The following is a 15,487-nucleotide window of genomic DNA, read 5'->3' as shown; positions in this document are numbered from 1 at the left end:
AAGCCTTGAGCTACCCCCTCTCCTAATCTTCAATAGCCGAAAAAATCACATAATTAAGAAATATCAATTTAGCAAGTATTATCTTATTGAGTAAATATCACATTTTCTTCGGTACAAGTAGTCAATCATAAAAATATATAAGAGATTTTATAGAAATAATTACCTAGTCCTACACATCTTCTCGAGTTTAAGGAGTCGATGAAGTATTGGATTGTTGCCTAAAAAAAATTTCATGCATAGCTTTTACTTGTGACTCTAAATTAGACATCCTTTGTTGTTGTTATTGTTGTTGTCGTTCCTGCACATCTAAGCATTGTTGAAGCAGCTGGTTCTTTCTCTTTTCTTTTATAACTTATGTTTCCAGATCAGATCAACTAGAGGTCAAGTCCTTCAACGTAATCATACCACCAAATACAGTAATATGATCATGAGATTACTTACCATAAATTTTCTCAAATACCTCTATGTCTGAAAGTGAAGAGTTTGCTTGTTTGACTTGAATGATTTTATCCTATAAAATTTAAATTCATATGTAAGTATTATATAAAGTATCATTATTAAACTTAAATATATGTTCTACTTATATATTTATCTTGATTCCCAGCATTAAGTGTTTCATTAGCTTTCTTTTGGGTTTTATGGAACATTTTTTCCATATCGAGTAGATTTCCTGACTTGCCACCCTTATTCAAATATTAAATAAAAATGATTACAACATCAAACAAAAAAACCAATTAGTTTTAAATAAATAAGAAATTAGTTTTGAGTGTATACCAGTTCCCAAGCAGTTGGTCTAAAGGGTTTACTACCCATGTGGTGTACCATCTTTCTTTTACCTCTGTTAAGTGCATTTTTTTCTTTTGAGAAGTATCAAATTGCATTTATCATATCATATGTAAGAATAAAGTGATAAAAATATACCTTCTCGTAATTAACAAAAATATATCTTCTTGTCAAGATTCATTTGGTTTTGCACTCAATCATTATTTGATTCTGCAAAAAAATAAGCAATTATTAATCAAATCATAAAAAATAATTTGAAAGTTAAAAAGAATCATTGTGAAGAATCATTCTCTTCATTGTTAGTATTTTCACTTCTCCGACGATTTTGTACAAATTCCCCTCTTCAAAGTTTTTTGAATCAGCACCAAAATTTGCGACCATATTTTGTTATTATATTGGATTTTTAATATTCAAAGCCTTGCTAAGACAAGTACGAAGTTGTTCCCTACTTAATAAATTTTAGCTAATGTGATCTAGATTAATTAAGTGAATCTAATGGTTAAAAAACGTGTACTGAGCCTTCGGTACATTAAGTTTAGCATTTCCATATATATATATACATATACAAATATATATATATATATATATATAAATATATGCAACAAATGAGGAGATTTCTCTCCCCCTTTGTCACCATCAAAAATGGGGTAAAGAGAAATGCAAAATACAACTAAACAAGCAAGCAATGTAGAATTTTCACATAGTGCATAAGCCCAAGCTATTTCTTATGCGACAAAAATCATCCTCTCCAAGAGACTTAGTAAATATATCCGCTAATTGAGATTTTGTATCAACAAATACTAGGGATACATCTTGTCTCTCTACATGATCGCGTAAGAAATGATGGCGCACATCAATATGTTTGGTTCTAGAATGCAAAACCAAATTTTTTAAAATATTTATAGCACTAGTGTTATCACAAAAGATTTTTATATTTTGAAAATTTAAATCATAGTCAACTAAGCTTTGTTTCATCCATAAAACTTGAGCACAACATAAGCCGGCGGCAATTTTATAGACTTGGTTAAATATATAAATAATTGTTTAACGTCTATAAACCAAAAACTCAATATTATGCAAAAATGAAGTTTTGCACAATATGCATTTAACAAAATGATATATATGAAACATATAAAAGTGTATATGAATATATATATTGTTTCATATCTGTATAGCTGTAAAACCCCGAAAATTTGAATATAGTGTGATAAATAATTATAAATATGTTATATAGTGAAAATAATGTATTTTGATATTTGATTATGATAGGAATTGATTTGAGATCAATTCAATGTATATTTGTGAATATATGAGTGTAAATACACAAAACATGCACATAGGCAAATAGTGAGAATCTGAGAATTTTGACCAGTTGAGAGTTTCTATGTTTTGTATACTGATTCAATTAGAATCTGGAAAGGTGTATAAGACCAAAGTTATAGATCTCTTCAATAGCTTTCCAACGAATCTTAAATCACCTCATTCCAAAATCATATGAGAAAGTTACAACTTTTTTACCGAACCCCAGTCTAAGTATGGCCCAGAACCCTGCGCAGTCGACCGCCGTGGTCGCTGCGGTCGACCGCGAAGCGAACCTGGTTCTGCCAGTTCAGTTTCGGGTCAGGTTTTGTTTATACCAAACCCGGTTGTTACCCCACTTATATATACTCGTTTTGAAGCTCTCAGAACCCTCTTTCAAACCCTAATAGCCTCAGCCCCCCTTCTCTCTCTCCTCTAAAACCCTAGCTCGGATTTTGGCGTTTTTAGGGCGTTGTCTCTTCAATAGCTTTCTAACGAATCTTAGATCACCTCATTCCGAGATCGTATGAGAAAGTTACAACCTTTTTACCGAACCCCAGTCTGAGTATGGCCCAGAACCCTGCGCAGTCGACCGCCGTGGTCGCTGCGGTCGACCGCGCAGCGAACCTGGTTCTGCCAGTTCAGTTTCGGGTCAGGTTTTGTTTATACCAAACCCGGTTGTTACCCTACTTATATATACTCGTTTTGAAGCTCTCAGAACCCTCTTTCAAACCCTAATAGCCTCAGCCCCCCTTCTCTCTCTCCTCTCAAACCCTAGCTCGGATTTTGGCGTTTTTAGGGCGTTTCGAAGGATTTCGGTGGGGTTTCGCGATTCAGATTGAAGGAGGATCGTTTTTGGGTGTTCATCAACCCCCCTCAGGCGAGTGACATCGCCCCAGCCCTTCACCCACGTTTTATGGGTTTTCTAATGATTTTTAATAAGTTTCTTGAGCCTAAATCATTATTTTGTGTAGATAGATGGATCTTTATGATATGAGATGTAAGAATCAAGTATTTTAGTTTTCAAATGCTCACCAACGATTTTGGTTAAAGAGATCTGATCTGAAAATGGTTTTAAAAGAGTAAATTTCTGTTTTTATTGAATAAATAATATTTAAACCATGTTTATATATGTTTAGGGATCTTGGTGATGATTTTGTTTACAAGCTAGAAGTTATTATATGATGATTCATATGTATTAGAATGTGTAATATATTGTTTGGAAGCATGGGTGTATTGTTTGGATCGATTTCGAAGCAGAACAGAAACCTGGGAAAAGCCCCTGTTCGTTTCACGGTCGACCGCGCGTGACGCGGTGGTCGACCGCAGGGCGTTCTATCGAGCAGGATGCCTCTGCCCTATGCGCGGTCGACCGGAGTGGTCTCTGCGGTCGACCGCCGCACTGTTATCGAGCAGGATGCCTCTGCCCTATGCGCGGTCGACCGGAGTGGTCTCTGCGGTCGACCGCCGCTTTGTTTGTGCATATATTCGTGTTGGTTGTGCATTTTATACGTCCGAGGGGTCGCCTCGATTATCTGACACTACGAGTTTAGGATATGTATATCTTTCCACATATACCTTTGACAATTGCACCTCTTTACTTATAGTCCATTTGTTGGACATTCACTTTACTCAGTCCTCGTGTTGGACTATAATCCATTGAAGTCCTCGTGTTGGGCTACAATTTATTTTAGTCCTCGTGTTGGACATTTACATATTAGACCACGTGTTGGACATGTATTACTTCTTAGTCCTCGTGTTGGACACTTCGTGTTGGACATGCATTACTTATTTAGTCCTCGTGTTGGACACTCATTCCATTCAGTCATCGTGTTGGACATTCACTTTACTCAGTCCTCGTGTTGGACTATAATCCATTGAAGTCCTCGTGTTGGGCTATAATTTATTTCAGTCCTCGTGTTGGACATTTACATATTAGACCACGTGTTGGACATTTACATATTAGACCACGCGCTGGACATTTGTTAAGCTATAAGTATGACACTCATCTAAATCAGGACATAACTTGATTACATGAGATTTGGACATGATAGCTACCTAGACTGGATACGACACTTATGTGATATTGACCTTTGACACTTATATGGTTTTGACGTGACTTTTGATTAAGTATTGAGATGAGTTGTTTCTTTCAGTTTATTATTCATGTATTAGACTTTGGGTTTGGTGATTAGGGATTTACAATTTGAGATAAAAGGTATATACATGAGGGTTTCCTTGTTTGGATTATTTCGCTCGACGTACCTATGCTCGTGTTGTAATTTCCTAAATACTAAAACCCATTATTTGCTAGGAATAATGATTTTAACTATTATATATTTATGTGACTATTATCATTTCATCAGTATTCCTTGTATTGTCTTTTACCTGTTTTGTACCTACACCAGTTGTTGATTCTTCTAGATAGATGTTAATTGTGATGGTGAAACATGTTATTGCACGGTGTGGTGCATGGCAGGTTTGACATTTCTGGTTTCACCTCGGATTGCAGCCTTGTGTGAACCCAGGGGCGTCACAGTTGGTATCAGAGCTCTAGTTCCAGTATCCTTAGGATCATCCTGTGTCGAGTCGTGGAGCTAGGATAGAGTTTCTTAGGATTCATGTATAGGGTCCGATAAGAATTTCCTAGTATGAGTGAGGACGATATATGCGTATATCTCAAAATTTGAGAATTATTTTTATGACAACTAATTTTGTATAAATTCAAACAGTTGTGCAAATACTATATGATGTGAAAATTTTGTCATGATACGCTATTTATAGACGTCTATTTTGGCTCACAACTCTTATTTTCTTATGATCAGAAAGATGACAGGACGTCGTAGGCCTCGTACTCGGAGAGCTGGGCAGGCAGAGTCGCAGCAGACTCCATCTGAGCAGCAGCCGGCTCAATCCGAGCCTCGGCAGACTCCACCCGAGCCGCAGCAGGCTCCTCAGTATTTGGTGGACATCATGGCTCCTCTTATTGCCCGGATGACAGCAATTGAGGAGCTTGTGGCGAATCATATTGCACCACCACCATCAGTAGCTAGAAAAGTCATTTCTCAAGAAAATGGGACAGCTAAGTTCCAGAAGGACGAGGAAGGGAGTACTAAGAGAGGGTGGATCCCAACAGCATCAGCAGAGCCCTCATAAGAAGGGATCTCAACAGGATCAGAGAGCAAGTCAGCAGCACAAGTTCCGGGGATCTTGTTTTAACTGTCGCAAGGTCGAACACAAGGCATTAGAGTGCCGCAGTGCACCAACAAGAGCTCAGAAGGGAAATGGTCCAACTCAGCAGCAACGGAAGACTGAAGGGCAGGTTCTAACAGTTCAGGAGGTTTCTCAGGGGCAGATTGTCCCATATTCTCCAGCACCAGTGACAGAGCAGTCTTTAACCACCGGCAGAGTACATGAAGTAGTCCCGCATGATCATGGAGCTAATGGAGCAGTTTTGGAGGGTACGTTCTTTGTGAATCCCTTTTTCCACCCGTATTCTTTTCGATTCGGAATCGTCACATTCCTTCATATCGCATGCATTTATGGCTAGACTCCAGCTTGTAGCTCAGCCTCTAGACACCCCTTTTATCTGTTTCCACCCCTTTAGGAGAGGTATCGCTTCTGGAGAGCGTTTGTAGGAGGTGTACCGTCAGTTTAGACGAGTCAGAGTTCATAGTCGATTAGATAGTGTTTCATATGTCCGAGTTCGATGTCATCCTTGGTAAGGATTGGTTATCTTCCTACCATGTTAGTATTGACTGCTTTGCGAAGACAGTCAAGTTGCGAGCGTCCGACGGGTCCGAGATGATTGTAGCCGCCTCTCAGGGCAACCGACTTGCGGAGTCATTTCTGGCGTACATCGAGGAGGTGATGCGACGGGATCAGGGTGCTGAGTTATTGGAGACTAGAGTTGTCTCAGAGTATCAGGATGTCTTTCAGGACATACCTGGATTACCTCCAGTGAGAGAGGTGAAGTTTTGCATTGAGTTGCAGCCAGGCACAACCTTGATATCCCGCGCACCCTATCGTATGGTACCAGCTGAGATGAGAGAGCTTCAGACCCAGTTGGATAAGTTATTAGCTCAGGGTTTTATTCGCCGGAGTCATTCTCCATGGGGCGCGCCGGTCCTCTTCGTGAAGAAGAAGGACGATAGTATGAGATTATGCATAGATTATAGAGAGTTGAACAAGGTCACTATCCGGAATAGGTATCCACTACGTAGGATTGATGACTTGTTTGACCAGTTGCAGGGTGCGCAGTATTTCTCGAAGTTTGATCTTCGTTCTGGTTATCATAGTTGCGGGTTCGGGAGATGGATTTTCCCAAAACCATTTTTCCTAATTCGATGTGAATCTTTAGAGTTTCTAGTCAGGCCATTCGGGTTGACTAATGCACCCGTAGTATTCATGAATGTGATGAACCGGGTTTTTCCGTCCCTTCATGGGCTAGTTTGATATTCTCATATTTTCGAGATCGGAGGCAGAACACGAGTAGCATTGCAGACTCTTCAGGAGCATCAGTTATATGTCAAGTTCAGCAAATACGGGTTTTGGTTTTCAGAAGTTAGACTTCTCGGCCACGTCAACAGCAGAGAGGGCATGGCAGTGAACCCGGCTAAGTTTACAGCAATTCTTGTTTTGGAATCGCCGAAGATGGTGACAGAGATTCGAAGCTTCTTGGGTTAGCCGGTTATTACAGGAAGTTCATCCTAGACTTTTTGAAGATTTCGACACCACTTACATGCCTTATGAAGAAGAGTATACAGTTCGTTTGGAGCATGGAGTACCAAGAGGCCTTGATACCTTAAAGGCTAAGTTGTCCACAGCGCCAGTTTTGATTATTCCGAATAATGACGGGATTGATACCTTAAAGGCTAAGTTGTCCACAGCGCCAGTTTTGATTATTCCGAATAATGACGGGACATTTGTGGTCTACACAGATATATCATTGGCAGATTTAGGAGACGTTTCGATGCAAACTCAGAGAGTAGTAACATATGTATTACGGTAATTTAGAGTGCATAAGCAGAACTATCCCACTCATGACTTGGAGTTAGCAGCAGTGATATTTGCACTGAAGTCATGGAGACATTACTTGTATGGAGTGCAAATTAAGTTGTTCATCGACCACCAGAGTTCGAAGTATCTTTTCTCCCAGAAGGAACTCAACCAGAGACAGCGACGGTGGATTGAGTTTATTGAGGACTATGAATTCTAAGATGTACAAGGACTTAAAGAGACACTTTTGGTGGGGTGATAGGCGTAGGAAGATTTTAGAGTATATAGCTAAGTATCTTACCTGTCAGTAAGTGAAGGTGGAACATTAGAGACCGGTAAGAACACTTCAATCTTTTCCCATTTCGAAATAGAAGTGGACGGACCTTTTTAGGAACCTTATTGTAGGGTTGCCGAAGTCGAAGAAAGAAAATGATTCTGGTTGGATGATAATGGATATACTAATGAAGCCAGCATATTTCATTCCAGTAAGGACTACTTATACAGCCGAGGCATATATGAGGATATTTGTTTGGTAGATAGTTCGACTTCATAGAGTTCCAGGTACGATGGTATCGGATCGAAATTCAGCGTTCATTCTGTATTTTTGAAAGGATTTCCAGAATTCATTTGGCAACAGATTTATCTTACAGTAGTGTATTCTACCCACAGACGGATGGTTGCAAGCCGGCAATTCAGAGATGATGGTTTCGTCATCAGTACTCTCAAAGGATTTACTTTGGAAATGACGTGAATTGTCTGTCCAACTAGGTAATGTCGCATCTTTTGAATTGCGAATACCAAAGCGAGACATTCTTTTTCGACCGGATTGTACCGATGTTCGGCTCCCATCATAGTCCGGCTCAGGTAATAGATGGCTTGTTCTTGACCCTGATCGTTGTTTTGGGCCAATAAAGCTCCAAGGGAATGATCCATGGATCTCACATATAACAGGAATGGTTTTCCTGATATCGGGGCCACGAGAACTGGCGGTTGAGTAAGATATTTCTTAATCTCATCGAATGCTCTTTGGCACTCTCCATCCCAAACAAAGGATATTCCTTTCTTCATGAGTTTAGAGAAAGGTTGGCAACGCCCTGAAAGATTTGAGATGAATCTTCGAATGTAGGCCAGTCTGCCCTGCAAACCTCTGAGCTCTTTGAGATTCTTCGGAGGTGGCATGTCTTGGATGGCACGCACTTTTTCCGGGTCAAGAGAGATTCCTTTGGATGTAACAATAAATCCCAGGAATTTTCCACTTGAAACTCCGAGAAATGATTTTGTCGGATTCATCTTCAGCTGATGTGCTCGCATGATTTCGAACATGGTCTTCAGATCTGCAAGATGATCGTCTCTGCATTGGCTCTTTACCGCTATGTCATCAACGTAGCACTCGATTTTCTTCCGGAGGTGTTCGTGAAAGATCGTGTTCATTGCACGCTGATAAGTTGCACCTGCATTCTTCAGACCGAAGGGCATCACTGTGTAGCAATACACCCCCAGTGGTGTTCTAAAAGCAGTGTGCTTCTCGTCGTCCGGGTGCATCTTTATCTGATTGTCCCCGGAGAATCCGTCCATGAAAGACATCCGTTCATACCCGCAGGTGTTGTCGATCATAACATCCGTGATAGGAAGTGGGAATTCGTCCTTTGGACAGGCGGCATTAAGATCGCGGAAATCGATGCATATCCGGACTTTACCATTCTTCTTAGGAACTGGAACAATGTTGGCTACCCAATCTGGGTGTTGTTCTTCCCTCACAAAACCTGAGTCTATAAGCTTTTTAACTTCTGACTCGATTGATTCCATGATCTCTGGACGAAACCTACGTTGTTGTTGTTTAACGGGTTTTGCGTCCGGATCAATGTTGAGACGGTGCACGGCAACCTTCGGGTCAAGGCCAGGCATATCTTCATAGTTCCAAGCGAATCTCTTCAATAGCTTTCCAACGAATCTTAAATCACCTCATTCCGAGATCATATGAGAAAGTTACAACCTTTTTACCGAACCCCAGTCTGAGTATGGCCCAGAACCCTGCGCAGTCGACCGCCGTGGTCGCTGCGGTCGACCGCGCAGCGAACCTGGTTCTGCCAGTTCAGTTTCGGGTCAGGTTTTGTTTATACCAAACCCGGTTGTTACCCTACTTATATATACTCGTTTTGAAGCTCTCAGAACCCTCTTTCAAACCCTAATAGCCTCAGCCCCCCTTCTCTCTCTCCTCTAAAACCCTAGCTCGGATTTTGGCGTTTTTAGGGCGTTTCGAAGGATTTTGGTGGGGTTTCGCGATTTAGATTGAAGGAGGATCGTTTTTGGGTGTTCATCAACCCCCCTCAGGCGAGTGACATCGCCCCAGCCCTTCACCCACGTTTTTATGAGTTTTCTAATGATTTCAATAAGTTTCTTGAGCCTAAATCATTATTTTGTGTAGATAGATGGATCTTTATGATATGAGATGTAAGAATCAAGTATTTTAGTTTTCAAATGCTCACCAACGATTTTGGTTAAAGAGATCTGATCTGAAAATGGTTTTAAAAGAGTAAATTTCTGTTTTTATTGAATAAATAATATTTAAACCATGTTTATATATGTTTAGGGATCTTGGTGATGATTTTGTTTACAAGCTAGAAGTTATTATATGATGATTCATATGTATTAGAATGTGTAATATATTGTTTGGAAGCATGGGTGTATTGTTTGGATCGATTTCGAAGCAGAACAGAAACCTGGGAAAAGCCCCTGTTCGTTTCGCGGTAGACCGCGCGTGACGCGGCGGTCGACCGCAGGGCGTTCTGTCGAGCAGGATGCCTCTGCCCTATGCGCGGTCAACCGGAGTGGTCTCTGCGGTCGACCGCCGCACTGTTTGTGCATATATTCGTGTTGGTTGTGTATTTTATACGTCCGAGGGGTCGCCTCGATTATCTGACACTACATTGCAATGATAGTGACTTGTCTATTCATGTGAGTTGACACTTTTGACACAAGTTTAGACCCGTACATCGAGACCCGTGCGAGTTTAGGATATGTATATCTTTCCACATATACCTTTGACAATTGCACCTCTTTACTTATAGTCCATGTGTTGGGCATATCTTACTGTTGATCCATGTGTTGGATACTTATCATTTCGGTCCATGTGTTGGACACGTATTTTATTCAGTCCATGTGTTGGACGTGCATTCACATTTCAGTCCTCGTGTTGGACTATAATCGACTAAAGTCCTCGTGTTGGACTATAATCCATTTCAGTCATCGTGTTGGACATTTACATATTTGACCACGTCTTGGACATTTGTTAAGCTATGAGTCACTTTACTCAGTCCTCGTGTTGGACTATAATCCATTGAAGTCCTCGTGTTGGGCTACAATTTATTTCAGTCCTCGTGTTGGACATTTACATATTAGACCACGTGTTGGACATTTACATATTAGACCACGCGCTGGACATTTGTTAAGCTATAAGTATGACACTCATCTAAATCAGGAGATAACTTGATTACATGAGATTTGGACATGATAGCTACCTAGACTGGACACGACACGTATGTGATATTGACATTTGACACTTATATGGTTTTGACGTGACTTTTGATTAAGTATTGAGATGAGTTGTTTCTTTCAGTTTATTATTCATGTATTAGACTTTGGGTTTGGTGATTAGGGATTTACAATTTGAGATAAAAGGTATATACATGAGGGTTTCCTTGTTTGGATTATTTCGCTCGACGTACCTACGCTCGTGTTGTAAATTCCTAAATACCAAAACCCATTGTTGTTAGGACAAATGATTTTATATTATTATGTATTAATTGTATTTTCTGTATACAACGAGCCCTTTTCCCTTGGGGTTGGTTGTGATGTTGCTCGCTAGCGCTTTGACGCTCGTTGTCCCTCCCCCTTTCAGGTAACGAGCCAGGAGCCCGGAGAGTCGCAGGTTGAAGGCGACACGCTTTAGTGTTCAGCTGACTATTTTTAGATATGTTTTATTTTGTACTCCACTTGAGACATTTTTAGACTTAAGAGGTTTATGTTCTAGAGTTGTAAAGGCTGTGTGCCTTATTTCCTGTATCAGATGGTGAAACATGTTATTGCACGGTGTGGTGCATGGCAGGTTTGACATTCTTGGTTTCACCGAGGACTGCAGCCTCGTGTGAACCCAGGGGCGTCACAATAGCTAAACCAAAATATATATGTATATATATAACTATATATATACAAAACCAAAACGTGTATGTGTGTATATAATTGAGCTTAAATACCAACACACATATTATAAAACCTAAAGTAAATTACCCAAACTTAATGAAGGTCTTCAATAAGTTCGACTTGGTACACTTGCGGATGAAGCTTGAACTTAGATCTTCAATTTGAATTGTATGGCTTCACTCCACTATATCCGCCAACCTCCATTGGATATGATTGTTGAAACGCTATTCCATCCAACCTCTAACATATTGTTTACCTAGAATAAATATAACAGCACAAACACTAGACAAACAACATTAGATATAAATTGTTTGTAAATCATCATCAAAACAAAAGGACCCAACAATATATATATATATATATATATATATATATATATATGTATATACATATACATATATATATCTTGTATGTATATACATCTACATATGTATGGATACATACATACATACATACATTATATATTATATATATATATATATATATATATATATATATATATATATATATATATATTATATAATCAATGATCCCACGGCAACATGAGTGGATAGAAACTTCGTGGACCATTAACTTAAGTTGACATAATTCTCTCTTTCTCTCTCTCTATATATATATAATATATATATATACATATATATATATAGTGTGTGTGTGTGTCGTGTGTGTTGTGTGTGTGTGTGTGTGTGTGTATTTAGAATAAAAAAGGGGTTCCATCAATGGTCATGGTGATACCACCGATCTATCATCAATGGGCTGTTTCAAAAGGGGGCCCTTTTTTTTACATTTTATCTTTATCCCTTTTTATCTCTCCTCTTAAAATTCTCTAAATTTTTAGTTTTTTTGGTGGATTTGGTGTTTCTTTTGGCTATAAACATCATCATCATTATATACTCCCTTTTTTTCAATCAAATCAAATTAAAGAGAAAATGATATTTGGTAGAAAAAACCTCACTCTTCACAATCTTCATCTCAAGAGTTTCTTGAGAAGTACCAAAAGCTGCATATCATATATGAGTGAGGTTTAGATGAGAGATATATGCAGAAGTACAAGAATGTGGTGTGAATCTTGGACAATTTTGGACTAGGTACGATGATGGACAAGGGGAGGAAAGAAAGTAAATATTTCTTGGGTTCAAGAGTTCTACATGAACTACAACTGACCTTATGGATCTTCAGAGGCTAAAATTATAGTGAGAGGGCGTGAGATTACCATTATTACTGAGTGATGTAAGTTGTTTGACTATTTTATCCTACACTTCCCACGCCACCAATCCACATATTTTTTGTGCCCGAGTCCGTCCATGGATATGGACAAGAGGAGAAGGTGAGAGATGATGACTGATTATGATTGTTCTATCTTTTTATTTTCTTGGTCTAGGTATTTCTTCATTCTTCATTTTATATTTCTTTTCTTATTATTTCTGGACCTGTGTATTCAGATAATGCATGAGATACACTGGCATGTACTAGCTTTTATTTCTTTTCACTGCATATGAGATACACTAGCATGTACTAACTTTTCTTTGTTTTCACTACATATGAGATACACTGGCATGTATTAACTTTTATTTGTTTTCTCTGCACATTTGTGTAGGTTATACTTCTATGAATGCTAACATGACCTATTGTACGTACATATTTTTAGTTTTCTTAACTTTTCTTGATTTTTTTTTATTTGGCTTTTCTTGATTTTTGGTTTTTATTTGATTTTTCTTGATTTTTGGTTATTTTTATATATTGCAAACAACATAAATTTTTTTCTTTCTTTCTCTTTATTTTCTTATGAAAAATAAAAAAACTTAATATTTTTTTTTTCATTTATTTTAAAAAAAAAGACTTGAACATGCTTATGTACATGCTTTCATCTAAAAGATTCCGATATGGTTATCTATTGGTATATAAGCATGAGTTAATCATATTGGTTCACATATTTTTCATATTTATATATATTATATGTACACACATAGTTTTACATGTTTAATTGTTAAACATGATGATTCGTGATTTGTTTCATATATTTGTATGCCTTAGTATTATCTTATTATGTTTAGTCTTGTAAAAGTAAGAATAAAGGTTTTCATATGTTCATCAAGTATTCTTGGATATATCAAATAATTTTGAGCTCAATCTATACTTGAATATAGCATCAGAATTTTTATTCATGTACAAAGTACGTATAAGCTGTAAAATATTAAGCAAAAAGAGTGTATTCGTTAAAAGATAGTCAAAGACCCACACTCTATAAATTTATGGTAAATTTTGAGTGTGTTCCTTAAAAGATGGACAAAGACCCACATTCTGTGGATATGATTGTGAAATATCTCAAGCAAATCCATCCTACGCTACATATTTTTAATATTTAGAGATGGTGTAAATTGCCCTCCAAATACTATCATTCTTCCTCTTAAAAATCCTATATGGTTGAGGATAGATCGAGATTTTGGACCTTTTCTAAAGGTTGAGATAATTCATGTTGTGTAACAAGAGAAAAATCTCAAACTAGAAAAGACGTGTCTGAATTTATTTTATGAACTAACATAACTACTTTTTTTGGTATTTTTACAAACTTTTCATTGATATTTTCATGGTTTGTGTGTGAAATATGACTTATTATCGTGAATCACTTGTTTTGATATTATATGTGTATCTCTCACTCTATTTTCTATAAAATTCTTTTGTGAACCATATGCATTTCTCTTCCTTTCACCTTTGGATAATTTTTACTTGGATTTTCAAATATATTGTATATCTTAGGTGTGTTTTTCTTTTGATAACAACAAAAAGGAGGAGGAACAGGTGAAATTTGGAATTTTGAACAAAATTTTGAAGATTTGGTTTGTTTCAGGGGGAGAAATTTTTTTTTTTTTGAATTTTGGAGCTTTTTAGTTTCAAGGGGAGTTTCTGGAATATCTGGACCTTTTTATGTATGCATATTTATAGGTGGTGCTTTGCATTGCATTTAATACATGAGCTATGAGTTTTTTTTTATCTGAATATATACCTCACCATGGTTTATATTCTATAGTTTAAATTTTGAGTTTTGTTATTATCAAAAAGGGGAGATTGTTAGAACATTGTTCGCCTAGAACGTTGTCCATGCAATATCTCTTGTTTGATCAATAAAAAACTTTCATTTGCTGCTGATATGTTTGTGAGATAATATATTTTAGGTATACACAGATACGAGCAAGTTGCGGTTCAAAATAGTGTAAAAATCAACACAAATATTAATTTCAGCATTTGAACCATCGATGATCATAAAACATCATCAATGGTCAAATCAAGTCAAGTCAACTCAATGATGGACTACAGGAAAAAATCGGAGAAACATAAACCAGAAATCAGAGCATCGATGGTCTACAGTCGACCATTGATGATCTCAAGGAAAAGCATTGGACTACAGTGAACAATTGCGGAAATCCAACGCGCAATTGATGGACTATAGTCAACCAACGATGATCATAAATGGACCATCGATGATCATGGTCCACCATCGATAATTGCAATGAGTTTTGGCAAATTTTAAGTTTTAATCTCTTTCATATGCTATCAATGTCTATTTAAAGGGGAATTGAGGAAGAGAACAACAACAAGAAGAGAGAGAGAGACAATTGAATATATCTAATTCTAGGGTTTGTGAGAGAGGTTGACTTGAGAATTCAACACTCGGTGCCTCATTCAACTTATTCTCATTGCACTCATCATTGAATAATTATTTCAGCACGGAGAAGTGCACTTTACGTTGGACTTCAACATCGCTTCTTCACGGATCCTTATCATTATCAGTTTGAATGGCAGTTTGTTAAAAGGGCTGCAAGATTTTGTTTCTAGTTGTGCTTTGAATTGTTTTAGGTTGGTTTTGTGTTTCAAACTTGTAACTTTGACAACGTACTCAAGTTAGATAATTGAGGGTTGGCGTACTCAAACCATGTCAATCGAGGGTTTGGCTAGACAGGGCTAGCTTTTTTCTGGTCATTGTGAAGAGTTAGGTTAGACTACTAGTTTTAGGTAGATATAATTCAGGCGAACTCTGGTCATAGTGAGGAAGACACTTTGCGAGAAAGAAGAGTGGATATATGATTTTGATTTGAACCACTATAAATATATCGTGTGTTCTTGTGTTTGTTTGCTTTTAGTTTTTCACTTATTATATTATCACTACTTATACTAAGTTAGTCAAAAAATTGTAACAATCATATTCACC

Source organism: Asparagus officinalis, chromosome 6, assembly GCF_001876935.1.
Source record: "Asparagus officinalis chromosome 6, Aspof.V1, whole genome shotgun sequence".
Taxonomy (NCBI): Eukaryota; Viridiplantae; Streptophyta; class Magnoliopsida; order Asparagales; family Asparagaceae; genus Asparagus; species Asparagus officinalis.
This window is presented reverse-complemented; position numbering follows the sequence as displayed.